The sequence below is a fragment of the Triturus cristatus genome, chromosome 6, assembly GCF_964204655.1.
Source record: "Triturus cristatus chromosome 6, aTriCri1.1, whole genome shotgun sequence".
Classification (NCBI taxonomy): domain Eukaryota; kingdom Metazoa; phylum Chordata; class Amphibia; order Caudata; family Salamandridae; genus Triturus; species Triturus cristatus.
Genome location: NC_140589.1, coordinates 823,676,313 through 823,690,848, shown reverse-complemented (window position 1 = coordinate 823,690,848; position 14,536 = coordinate 823,676,313). Strand labels below are relative to the sequence as shown.

At 41.5% G+C, this 14,536-nt stretch overlaps 1 protein-coding gene across 1 annotated transcript in view; it reads left to right on the top strand.

The window, feature by feature from the left end:
- Positions 1–11,282: 11,282 nt before the first annotated feature.
- The window catches only part of LGALS8 (galectin 8), a 346,545-nt gene continuing 343,291 nt past the window's right edge, over positions 11,283–14,536 (top strand). The window contains exon 1 of the mRNA XM_085611427.1: positions 11,283–11,552. The gene's annotated coding sequence lies outside the window, so the exon portion shown is untranslated. The remainder of the gene's footprint in view (positions 11,553–14,536) is intronic.

Genomic DNA, 14,536 nt, shown 5'->3' with positions numbered 1-14,536 from the left:
TTCCAGCAGCTGAGGTCACACTCCTCCTGACCCTGACTAATCATCGCATGCAGATCCTAGCGGTCCCCTCCATTCATTGTTTACAGGGCTTGAAGCATTTGTCTGTGGCCTAAAAATGAGGGGAGTGGACAGTATGGCAGAATAGAATCATCGACCAGGGTTAGGCCGATGATTGAAGGAAGGAGCTTGGCTAATTATACATAAAAGGCCACAGCAGCAGACATTGGTACTGGGAGTTAGAATCTTGCCTCGACCTCAGCGTATTAACCTATGATTCTTGATAAGTCTCTTAATTCTCTCCTAAAACTGCAAAACAAAGAGGGGTGTTGAGAAGGCTGTGGTTTAGAGAGAGAATTTGTTGTTGTCTGTAAGTGAAGGTCAGTTTGGCAAGTGGGGGAGGTTCGCCCTTTTTAAATCCGTTATTTTAACTTGCTGCCACCTTACTGATAAAGTAGAGAAATGTGAAAATGTGTAAAACACTTTACGAATACCTTGTTGAGGGGGAGCAGTTTAGGAAACGTTTACACCTTTTTACACTCTAGAAAAGAGTTGGCCCAGTGCGCCCATGCATATGGGTAAAAAGACCCAAAGAGGATTACAGTTCAGTACTGTCACTACTGGATGCCCCTTCCTCTTGTCTACACTACTCCAGATGAACCCTCACCTTTCTGTCCTCTCCAGTCACGCCACATGTGCCCTTGTCGACCAGCCATTTATATAACCTTAACTTTTGTATCCTGACCTTTAACCCAGCAGCTGTCACCCTGTCTGATTCTCTCCTGTCAATTATGTACTCTCACCCGTCGTCTCAAAAGCCTCAGCTATGTCGCCTGTCTATCCTTACCCATGTCACCTCTTTACCTTCACCACTGCCAACTATTCAGTGGAGTCCTCACTGTCGCTAACCTCTCCTGTCAGTGGAATCCTGCGCAGCGCTTGATACTTCACACATCTCATTTTTGACCTAACTCACCACATTTATCAACCTCAAACCCGGCCATTCTACTTCTGGACCTAGTGCTTACCTCTTCCTCCTGTCCTTTCTGCATGTCAATCAATTAAAAGTGCCATCTACTTTATCAGTAAGGTGGCAGCAAGTTAAAACGGATTTAAAAACCTCCCACACTCCCCCAAGGCATGAAGCTAGTCGACCTCATTAGGAAACCGTAGGCAATTACTCCTAAAAGGTTTCCATATGTCCCCAGATTTTAACATACCACCATAGATTGTTTTAAATTCACTATTCTGGTATTTGTAAACACTTTTTTGACTTCTTATAAATTAACCCACTCCCCAAGAATACTCATCATTAACGGTTAGGTGTATAAGGACACCCCTAATTTTGAAAAACCAGTGCTACCGCGTAATACACAGGTTGTAGCATGCCCCTGTCCGTAGAGGACAGGGATGAGCCCTATGATGAAGCATGCCATCATGGGGAAACCCGGGTGGGTCAGGGTTTTATAAAAAGAAAAAGATCTCTCTGCTAGAAATTCTGAATTTTTAGTCTTTCTCCATAGAGAGGGTACCTCTTTTGATTATTTGTATAGCCTTGTGGAGGATAGGTCCCCCTTCTCCCACCTCTACTCTCCTTCCTTTGATATGAATACCATTACTGTTCTAGTCAACAAATGGTAGTGTTATGTAATACCAGACTGCTGAAGGTAGTAATCAGTGCCATCAATACATAGTGACCCCTTATGAATCATAAATGGGACATTTAGGAGCGTGTTGTGCTCTTCGGACAGCCATTGTGATGGCCACTGAACATATAATAAGTCGTAGGATCGTTTATGCGTTCAAAATTGTTCCAGGTTGAATGTGCCAGACAAAACTGTAATATGTATTAGTTTTTGGCATATGTGTATATATATATATATATATATATATTCACTGAAAAAACCATAGGTTTCACACATGTTATAGTTAGCGGAAATTTTACTGATAAAAAACCAGTGAAATTGCCCCGTTATAGTTAGTGCTGGCAACTATAACTCACGCGACCGCAATCCTCTGCTGATGCTAATACTGTATTTAGACACTTATTTGCCCATGTCTTCTTCCATACATTTTTAGCTATACATATATTACAAATATTTTTTTTTCATAAAGACACATATGTCATCAGCAGAAGATTGCGGTCGCGTGAGTTATAGTTGCCAGCACTAACTATAACGGGGCAATTTCACTGGTTTTTTATCAGTAAAATTTCCGCTAACTATAACATGTGTGAAACCTATGGTTTTTTCAGTGAATATGCAAGGTTTTTTAAATGCTAATTCCTAACTATAACGTGTGTGAAACCTATGGTTTTTTCAGTGAATTTGTACGGTTTTTTAAATGCTAAGTTACTTTACGCCATTCGAGGCGTGCGCGCCCACTTAACGCAGCTCGTTCCGTGCACGGTTTTTATCAACTTTAATAAGCCCTGTACATTTGGTGGCCTTCGGCCACCAAAAGCACAGGGGGTGGGGTCAATGTGGATAGTGTTTTTTTTATTTCGATTTTATAATTTCATGTTGCCAAAATTAAGTTTTTTTTCGCAATTAATAAGCCCTGCGCATTTGGTGGCCTGCGGCCACCAAAAGCACAGGGGGTGGGGTAAGTGTGGATAGTGTTTTTTTTTTTTTTTTTTTTTACCGTACGCTTACGGTAAGCGTACGGTAAGCGTACTCGGCGAAATTGCCGAAAAAAAAATAAAACCGTTTTTGCTCTTGGGGGATGTTTGGGGACTCCCTCAACATGATTATGTGGGAGGGAGTTGTCAAAACAGCCCCGTAACATGTTTTTGGCCATCATGTTTGATAAATAACACTCAGTGCGAGAGACAAAATGGCGGACGCCGCTTCCTGGTTTCGGCCGATTCGAATGTTTACTAAGATCTAAGAGCCAATCAGAATCGCGCTCGCGCACGCCACCGTACGCTTACGGTAAGCGTACGGTAAGCGTACCGTAAGCGGGCTCAGATATATATATTGATTTAAAGGCTATTTTCTCAGAATCTACTGAACAGATTTACACCAAACCTACAAAAGGCACTTCCTTGACCTAGGGACTACCTCTCTGCCAAATTTCTAGTAATTCTGTTCAGCCGTTCGGGCTGTAGCTCGTTCTAAAGGTCCTATGGAAAAATGCATGGGAAAAACGCGTTTTGGGACCCCCCTTTTATCTCAGCCCCCGCTTGACGAATCCCCCCGAGACTTTCAGGGTAGGAGCGGAGCGTAGCGCCCCACCTATTTTGAGAAATTCGCGAGGATTCATCGACCGGCGCCAAAGTTATTCAAAATAGAATGTTGAGGTTTTCCTATGGAAAAGGGGTCCTAACTATAACTACCTACTGGCGACCGCCAGTAGGTAATATATATATATATATATATATATATATATATATATATGTTCACTGAAAAAACCGTAGGTTTCACACACGTTCTAGTTAGGAATTAGCATTTAAAAAACCTTGCAAATTCACTTAAAAAACCATAGGTTTCACACATGTTATAGTTAGGTGGACATTTCACTCGTGAAAAACCATTGAAATTCCCCCGTTATAGTTAGTGCAGGCAACTATAACTCACGCAACCGCAATCCTCTGCTGATGACGTCAGATATTACTTCACTGTATTTAGACACTTATTTACCCATGTCTTCTTCCATTAATCTTTAGCTATACATATATTACAAATATTTATTTTTCAGAAAGACACATATGTCATCAGTGATGTAATATCTGACGTATCAGCAGAGGATTGCGGTCGCGTGAGTTATAGTTGCCTGCACTAACTATAACGGGGGAATTTCAATGGTTTTTCACGAGTGAAATGTCCACCTAACTATAACATGTGTGAAACCTATGGTTTTTTAAGTGAATTTGCAAGGTTTTTTAAATGCTAATTCCTAACTATAACGTGTGTGAAACCTATGGTTTTTTCAGTGAATTTGTACGGTTTTTTAAATGCTAATTTATTGATGTATTGTTATTTTTTTTTATAAAAAAAAATATATATATATATTTTTTTGGGGGGTTTTCACCGCACCCCCGCGATTTAAAAAAAAAAAAAATAATTCTGCCTTCGGGGTCCTTCAGGGACCCCCTGACAAAGTCTAGGGGGTCAGGAACTCTCTACCCTGCCCCCTTTTCACGTTCGCCACCTTCCTTTTTCACTCTCGCACTGAAAACAAACAAAATGGCGGCCGACACTTCCTGATTTCGACCGATTCGAACGTTGACTAACATGTAACCACCAATCAGAATTACGCTCGCGCACGTTAGGGTGCGTATAGATATTGATATGCTTTTAAATGCTATTTTCTCAGGAAATACTGAACAGATTTACACCAGACCTGCAAAAGGCACTTCCTTGACCTTATGACTACCTCTCTGCCAAATTTCAAGTAATTCTGTTCAGCCGTTCGGGCTGTAGCTGTGTCTAAAGGTCCTATGGAAAAATGCATGGGGAAAACGCGTTTTGGGACCCCCCTTTTTTCTCGGCCCCCGCTTGACGAATCACCCCGAGACTTTCAGGGTAGGAGCTGAACGGAGCGCCCCATTAGTTTTCAAAATTTCGCGAGGATTCGTCAACCGGCGCCAAAGTTATTCAAAATAGAATTTTGAGATTTCCTATGGAAACACGGTCCTAACTATAACTATCTACTGGCGAACGCCAGTAGATAATATATATATATATATATATTTTTCGTATGGACATGCAGTAACAGGATTCTCCGTTCCTGAGAGCAGAGGCCGCCCTGCAGGGTTGGGGGCCCCCGGTAAAAGGGAGATCTTTGTTTGGATATATATATATATATATATATATATATTACGAATATTCCTCCGCTGACTTTCACCAAACGGCTCTCCCGAAGGATGGACACAGACCCAGAAATTTGTGCAAAGTTATTCCTTTATTCCTTTGTCTCCATTACGCGTTTCGGCTCACCTGAGCCTTGATCACATGACAGTGGCATAATGGAGGTAACTCCCTTTTAAAGTGAAAGTACAAATGTGCTAATGACCACGTGACAGACATGACGTGTTAATTTCCAATGAACATAGACAAAAGCTTGACCTTATTTACATTGTGCGAACTCCATATAGTGTCTAAATAATATTTAAACATTTGATGCAATTTTACTTATCAAAGGTGCACATTGATACCATTTTACTTGCGTTTGTTTTCACTTGGTCATATCTATACAGTTCTGTACATCTCGGTAAAATACCGTCATTTAGTTCATAATGTCTTCTATTTGCCAATGCTTGTCTAAGTCTGAAGACCAGAGATTTTATTAAAGTGCTCTGTTGCATTCTTCGTGGTACATTGATTAAAAGCAAAAACAATAAAAAACATATAGTTATTGTTTCTGTAAAAGTGCAAAGTGTAATGTGCAATATGTGTACAAATGCAGCCTAATAAATAAACCGGGTTTCCGTAGTTCATAGGGCCATTTAAATAGATTATATGAGTTCTTATAGATAATATATAGTCTCTTTGGACTTATTCATACTGTTTCAAGAGCTAATGTGACCACTGTATATATGGCGGGATTCAGGCAATGCCTAAAGTTATTTCTTTTTCGTTCAAATGATCATAAGAATACGCTTGTGAAATACCTGGACCTGTAATATTGTTATAATAACATTGATCATTTACAATAAAATAGTTTTAAATCACGGTCCTATCTTTTATGCAAATCCTCTGTCTTGTATTGTTGATGGGTAGATTCCTAGATCTAATGCCAGGTTCATCTAAACCCATTCAAAGTAGACCGACCGCACCTGTAAAGTGCATACGTGTCAGTGCATTTTAGTATGTGCAAAAAATGCCAATAAATAAATTAAAAGGTGATTTAACCTTAAAAATATATCTATCGACCTATCTATATAGTATCTCATCCAGATAGGTACCACTAAAACCATATATGTACTAACCATATTAAATACAATAAAACTTTAAATTATGAGATGTTGATAAAAACACCTTATAAAATAACTGAATAATAAAATATCATATTTTTAAAAGACATAAGAGGATCTGTTGATTAAAGGTAATGTGACCAATTGATTTAAAAATTAAAAAGAATTGTAATAGGTATTGGTGAACTGAGATTGCGTATAATTGACATCCACTATCTTTTGAGACATGCAAGCTTGTTGTATCAGATTAAACATGTGTACAAGTCCTCCGTGGCATTAAGACCTGCAGGGTGCTTAGTGTCTAGTTGTAGGATGTACCGTGTTTCAAGTTTCCTTAATTTGTTTTCACGGTCACCTCCTCTTCTGCTTGGTGGGATTGCATCTATGACATAATATTTAAGGAAATGGTTGTCAGATTTGTGTTGTTCCCTAAAGTGCCGTGCAACAGGGTACGTGTTGTCCTGATTCGTGATAGCTCTTAGATGCTGAAGGATACGTTTGAAGACAGGTAATTTAGTGCTGCCTATGTACCGTAAATTACAAGGGCATGAGAGAACATAAACAGCGTATTCTGTCTTACATGTTAAGAATTTAGAAATAGTATAGTTGTATTCACTGAAAGGGGTTTTGTATGTGTTGGTATTAACTCCCTGAATGCATGCCTTGCACGTTTTACATCTAAAAAATCCTTTAACTGATTGTATCCAGCTGCTATTGTTAATCACCTCAGGACTTGTGTGGACTAGTGTGTCTCTCATTGAGGGCGCCTTACTGTAAGTGATGGACACTCTCTGCGGTAGCAGGGGTCCTATCACCGGGTCACTGAGTGCCAATGGCCAATTTCGCTGAATGATTCTATTTAGACTTTTATGTTGTTGGCTATATTGAATGATCAGTCGGAATTCCTCTTTCAGATTAGTACTTACAGTATTGTCCTGGGTCATATTATCAGGGTTGGCTTTCCTAACTTTGTCATGAGATTTCTTGTCCACTCTCTTATCCTTGATAGCTTCCTCCCTGCTCCAGGACATGGACTTATTGATAGCATTGTTAATAACACTAGTCTTGTACCCACGTTGCATAAAGCGACTCTTACTTTCATCCTGTGCCACCTTCAGGTCCTGATCATTACTGCATATGCGCCTTATGCGCAACATTTCCCCGTCGGGGATACTGTTGATAAGGTGTTTGGGATGCGCACTGGATGCATGAAGGGTAGAGTTACCCGCTGTCTTTTTTCTATAGAGTCGGGTTTCAATTTTATTATTGCTTATGTAGACTTGGGTATCTAGAAATTCAATCTGGGAATGACTGACTGTGGCGGTGAAATGTAAATTCATGTTGTTGACATTGATATTCTGAATAAACTCATTTGCTTGTTGTAAAGTACCGTGCCAAACTACAAACAGATCATCAATGTATCTGAGCCAAATTTTGACATTGTTCATGACATTATCACCAAATTTCTTTTTGAGGACCAGCTCCTCCCATCTGCCCATATGCAGACATGCATAGCTTGGTGAAAAGCTGGCCCCCATAGCTACCCCTCTGGTTTGCTGATATAACTGGCTATTGAACATGAAGGTGTTGTTATGCAAACAGAATTCGATCATTTCTACCAGCATTTTACTGTGTTCTAGATGTTGTGTGGATCTCTGTGCAAGATAATGTTGTATTGCTGTTAAACCATCCGTATGTTTAATACTGGTGTATAGAGAGGTTACATCCAATGCCATCAGTAAGTAATCTTCCTGCCACTCAAAATTCGAGATTTTCCTAAGAAAGTCGCTGGTGTCCTTTACATAGGAAGGTAAATTCTGTACATACTCCTGTAAATAATAGTCAATATATCTTGTTGTGTGTTCCATCAAACTATTTTTAGCACTGATTATTGGTCTTCCAGGAGGTTCGTTATAGTTCTTGTGAATTTTTGGGATGAAATAGATGGTCGGTGTCGTGGGATTGTCATGTTTTAAAAATTTGAGTTCATCATTACTAATCAGTTTTGCGTTGTTCCATTTAATGAGCTTGAGATGGAATTCCTTGTGCGTAATTTTCATATTGCCAGTGGTAATCCTTGTGTAGCAATCACGATCATTGAGTTGTTTGTACGCTTCTTTATTATTTAAGGTTATTGGCCATATTACAATGTTGCCGCCCTTATCACTGTTGCGGATTACAATTTCCTTGTTTTTCTGCAATTTGGATGTTAATAATCGATATTGCTGATTAACTTTGTTATAATGTCTTGTTTTGGATTGTGTCTTCTTATGCAGCTCCTTGATTTGTGTGGTTGCTGCTTCATGAAAAATATCGATGGAATCACGAATCATTATTGGATTGAAGGAGGATTTAGGTTTGAATGGACTCACTTCCAACGTTTCATTTGTATGATTGCTTTCGTTGTTTAGATCTTCCAAAATATGTAACAGGGGTGCGTCAGATTGTGTCAACATCGTTGCCCCTTGTCTGATATCAGTTGTGGGAGCTTGTTTGTTGGTGGCTCGATTGAGTGTATTGACAAGAAAATGCTTTTTCAATTTCAACTTTCGCACCCCTTTGTATAGATCCAGTCTAGTTGCTGCATAATCGAAGTTATTTTGTGGCGCATAAGAAAGACCAATTCTTGTTTCGTCAACACAACGTTGGACAGATTGATGATGGTGTTTTCTACCTGTTCGTCCATTATTGTTTGTTTCTCCAGTATCCCCGTCCTCTCTTTCTCATAGGTTTTTGCTCGTTTATTGCTGGCTTTGCGCCTCTGCCGCCGTTTGTAGTTGGAGATGCTTGATTTGTTGGAGGTCTTGGACGCAGTGTTTGTCTGCGTTCCTGGCATAAAAAATTAAGTTCCTCTCCTGGGGATGGCTTGGATTTAGGGCCTACCGTTGTGAGGTTGCGCATCTCAGATTCGGATTCGCTGCTTCCCCCTGAGCTAACTTCTGATTGGGGGGTATTTATCCTTGGATTATATTGGCCCTCGTTGTGTTTAGACATTGTTGGTACTATATCCACATTGGAGAATTTGGACCTTCTCAGTGCATCATAGCGTTTGGCAAAAGTAAAGATTTGACCCAACTCATAATCTGTTCTATCTCTCTGGAATTTAAATGCTTTTCTGATTTTGATTTTTTCCTCCTCTTTTTGTAGACGAGTCATCATTTCATTCCTTAATTTGTTTTGTTCCTCTTTTTGTTCATTTTTTTCCAACTCTTCATTTATTTCATCTATTTCACTCAGGAGCTTAGCTCTGTCAATGTCCGCGTATTTGATTAGAATAAGAGTCAGTTTGCTAGAAGATTCTAGGTTGCATTCCGCCCATTCTTTCATTAATTCAGGGTTAGGTTCGTCGTAACTCGGTGCCATTAATATACGTAATCCTCTAGGAATCCTGTTCACTTCAATGTACCCTTGTAGCGACTTAGACTCCCACCATTTGCTCATTTCAGATTTCATTTTTTTCTCAAGTTTTCTAAATAAGTCCCTTACTGAATTATTCATATTTATTTTATCCGGTATAGGCTCCGTTACATTGCTTGTAGATGGGAGGGTATCAGAGAACATCTCTGTTGCTGCCGCCTCCCGTGCTCTAGCCACGTCGGCCGACATTAAGGAAATTATCCGTGTTATCTAGACTTCAGTTAATGCAGAGTTAAGTGTAGCTGCGTTGTCTGAAGAGTTGTACGCCTCCTCACCCCACAATACCCACTTGTGTGCCTACCTGCAATCTTCTGTAATCCCCGGGTCCTCCGACTCGGCGTTTACTGAATTTCTTCAGGTTTTCCGGCTTCTTCTGGGTTGTGGGGGGTCCGGCGGTCGATATCCTTTACGGATATATATATATATACCGTGAATGTGTCTATTACTAAATTCTGTAAAAAGAAATCTTCCATGGAAGTCTTTGAATAAGCATTCTCCAGAGGTGTGACCAGAAATTTGGGACAAACTTTGTTGCAGGGATGGAGAGTAGGAAACTTATATCAAGTTGCTGAAGTATTTGAACTAAGGTTAATTGGATGTACTGAACTGAAGTTTCTAGCATTCTACCACACATTCTATACAGCTTAACAGCAGTAGCCATACCTATTCCAGCCTCATGCTTAACAAGGATTGGCAAAGCCAGTGGGTCTGGTGTTGATTGCCAGCATTTTGGCTTTTTTCAATGTTTCTCAATATTTGTCCTGCAGTTATCAATAACTTTCTGATCTTCTCACACTGTTCTTCTCAGGGGCAAAGAGCAGAGGTGAGGCGAGCTGCTACATGTTTTTGTTTCCTTTTCCTCCGTCCTTTACCTAATCTTCCTGCATTATATTACCACCAGTTACTGCACAATATATTGGCTTCCTCGATAAACAAGTCATGACACTTTTATGGAGTTTCAGTAACTTACATCACACAACTGCTCAGCAAGCTAAAACTTAACCAAACATGAGTATCAATCACATAGGCGAAACCTAATGCATTTACCAATGCTTGTTTCCATTTGCAGCACTGCTGATCACACTTCTCGTTAATGCCAAATGCCTCAAAACCACAACTGTCCATTCCCCCTACACTGCTACTGCAGTCTGCAGCTCTTCCCTCTATTTTAAGCAAGGCGAAACCTTTTGCATTTACCAATGCTTGTTTCTATTTGCAACACTGCTGATCACACTTCTCGTTAGTAGCAAATGCCTCAAACCCGGCACTGTCCATCCCCGCTACACTGCTACTGCAGCTCTTCCCTCTATTTTAAGGTAAACCCTATCACTCACAGATACCTCTAAGGATCATGATGCATGTACATAGTTCCGCAAAAAGCATCCTGCCAGCTGAGGCAATCGAGTCCGCTTCTGCCCTCGAGCATCCTTAAAGTCCCTTTGCCAGCACTCAGAAACCTGGTACCCCATAAACGCATTCTACTAGCCACCAGAGACCATTTCTGGGCCTTCTAAACTGCTGAGACGTCCTGCCAGCTACATCACCAGCCACTCTCCAGCTCTACACTATGCAGCCAATGCGTTTATTTAGCGGTTGCACAACAAGCTTTGCCAATTTGGTCCAGTGCTGCACTCTGTCATCCCGCACACATCCAGGAAGTCGAAATGACGTAGCCGTCACGTGATAACTGAGTCGCATTTGTAGTTGTTCTTCTAATGGCCATCTTGAATTGCAGCTGTTAGGAGTGCGATGCGTGATTCCAAAATGTACGTTTGTTAAAGATACGTTAACGTTGATGAAAGACTTGCACAAATACAAAATAACCGTAAAAGAGTTGTCAATTTTAATGTTGTGAAGTGGCAATGCAAAAGATTGGAAAAAAAAGTTCTGAAAATAACAACGGATAAAATTACGTAAGTAGATGTTACATTACGCTGTTCAAACGTCTGCCACCGTTAGTGAATGGCAGTCTGCTGGGGTGGGGACGCACGAGTTGTGCTCCGCAGGCTTTTTCTCTCTCTGTCCGTCACACGCTTTACTTCTGGACATCAGCTGATTGCAGGGAAACGAAAGCAGTGGTGACAGGTGTCCTGGTGTGACTAGTGCGTAGAGCAGGATTCCCCGCACTCAAAACTGTCGGAACACATTCGCCGCCTTACAGCCGCTGCCAGTCTAGACTGTCCGTCGCTGACACCCCGCCTCTGGTGTACTGGTACTGGCGGTAAGTAGCCTCGTTAAAGCTTCGCCGTGCGAGGAGAGGGAACCTACAAATATGGAAATACTGTGAGAGTGCGCTGTTCCCACTCTGTCGTATATTCCCTCAGGAGTGGCAGTGGGAGAAGTCTGTTAGCCAGGAACTCCTACGGTATCCCAAGGGATCAGTTTCATAATCATTCTCAACCATAGAGACCACCCCATATTATACATCTTTCGTGTAGTCTTCTGACAGCTTGATTTTTAGGGTTTTTTTCAGTTTGTTTTATATAGCGTGAACTCGACCCGAAAACATTGGAGCGCTTTACATTAGCACCAGTTGCTCAGAATCACAGGCTATTGACCCGACACCGAGATTCTAACCTGGTTCCCCAGTTCCAAAGTCTGCCCATCTGGGACCCCATGTCCTCTGATACATCGCTGAATGTAACAAGCATTGGCAAATCCAGTAGGTCTCACCTATACACAGTGCATTCAATGGAAATATACAAGTGCAGGTACTCACTCTTCTATGTACCGGTTTGCTCCTGAGAAGTGCTGGTATGTGTTGTGATCTTACATGAAGTATACACTGGTAACCATGATGTAGGTTTCAAAGCCTTCTTTATTAGTTCCAGTTCCAGGTAGCATCAGTCTAGGTTTAGCCATGTACCAGCTCATATCACGGCCCATGTAACAGCCCACCAGGAGCAGCCTGCCTAGCTGCTCAGCCCATCTCCAACTGTCATCACTCACCCACACAGGCACCCAGGCATTCCATTCATCACAGTCACACCAACATTCCGTTACCATCTCTCACTCTGGCTGAACAGCTAGGAAGACCTAGGCTAATTACAATTAAGTAAAACTCAGGATATAACATTATCCCTTTCCTTTTAAAAATGAAAACAAAGTTTACACTACTACAGCAAAGAACTATACACAAAATAAACCGTAATGTCCATAACTCAAGGATGCAACCAAAAGTAAAACATCACTAAAGAAAGAACAAAGCAAATCAAAGAGAAGATAGGAAAAAGCGACATATCATAATATAACATGCATCAACATTACCCATCCTCCCTCATGAAGATTATTACACCATATAACAACGCAGACTAACTCTGCGTACTTTGGGGAAGACTTAAACTGTCAAACTAGCAGTAAACTAGCAGTAACCCCATCCTTCCCCCTGAACATTTGAAATACATGTAGTGAAAGGTGAACACACCTGACGACAAACACCCGAGGCCAGAAACAGACAACAAGGGTGAACCAACACTACACATACACGTGTACCACAATATGGACCACATAGAGGATACACACAGTGAGGCGCAGGGCGACTTACACACGACCACAACTGAAGCGCAGGGCGACTTACACAGGACAACACGTGATGCACAAGGCGACTAACACACACAACAACATCTGAAGCGCAGGGCGACTTACACAGAACAACATGTGACGCGCAGGGCGACTTACACACATACAACAACATCTGGAGCGCAGGGCGACTTACACAGGACAACATGTGACGCGCAGGGCGACTTACACACATACAACATCTGAAGCGCAGGGCGACTTACACAGAACAACACGTGAAGCGCAGGACGACTTACGCACAACACAAAGAAGTGGGAAACCACCCACCAAGACCATAACCACCCTCACATAAGAGAAACTGTGGCATACACAAACAATGTACCCTTGTACATACATCAGGAATAACACCCACTAGAATAAGGAAGATAAACCATATACCTACCCCCATGTAGAGGACACTAACTGGGACTAAAACCCAACCTCACCCTTATTCCTAAGGGATAAACTGTGATGACAACCCACCATGAGACTAAAACGTCCCATCTAACAACAGTATAAAACAGTGGAATCACGACATAAAATTACTGTAAATATTACATTTAGTGTAGAACACTAGTGACCTGTGGGAGATACCATTGACCAAATCATGCAGTATTCTTAAAAGAATAACAGTATACCAAAAACCTGTGTTATCTGAACATAAATCCCACTAAAGAGGATAACTGCGTGCCATTACTTATTCATGTTTATCTACCCATATAAACTTTTTGTTATGGCAACGCGACAATATGCCCCACCTAACAATAGACAGAACAAGGAACATCACAGTGCATAATATTCCATGGTGACTCCACAAGCTCGCACTAAAAGTCACCGTTGTTCCTCGACAGTATGTGTTAACCCATATCTGGCTCTGGAGTGAAACATGGTGGCATTAGCAAGACAACATGCTAGTGCACAGTAAGCTTTGCTCCGACATTCATGAAAAGGAGCACCTCACCAGAGACATCCCTCGACGACAGCTCCTCCATTAATGGTACTCTGTCTTCTTAAATGAAATCTCCCGCACTACAACTTCAAGCCTCTTCTAAATTGTAGACGCATCGACGATGAATTGCATCATTCAAACTGTGAAGAGACCTTTACCGCCGCAGCGTGGTTGGCAGAAACAGGATCCACAAGAATAGTAAGGTGCTGCCAACCACAAGATGGCGGCACGCTTTGTACGTCGCTGCCGGGTGGCTCACGTTACCTCTGTGCACTTCAAAGAAGATGTGGTGCGGCAAAGAAGCAAACGTCATAGTGGATCCCACGAGGGACAGTACTTCGTGAAGAGCCTGATGACTGAAGATCAGAGTCACCATGCAGGTAGGAGTGCGCGCGCTGAAAGGATCACGCGCTTCACTTTCAAACAACATCAATGCAGTTAAACTGGCACTTGACCTCGTATCGTGCCAAAGACACTAAACGCTTTTGTCGCAGACCTTGCTGCCAAGTTACCGATAGAGGAGTACATGCAGCTCAGTCAACACGGTCAAAATAAATGTTAAAAACATCACTTAGGCAGTTGTAAAGACCAATCCTTTTGCTGGCATATCCTCATGACCACTCGAAGAAAAACAAACTTGTCAGCAGGCAAGGAATTAACAATTGTTAATCCTCCACTAGATAACCACCTCTTTCACA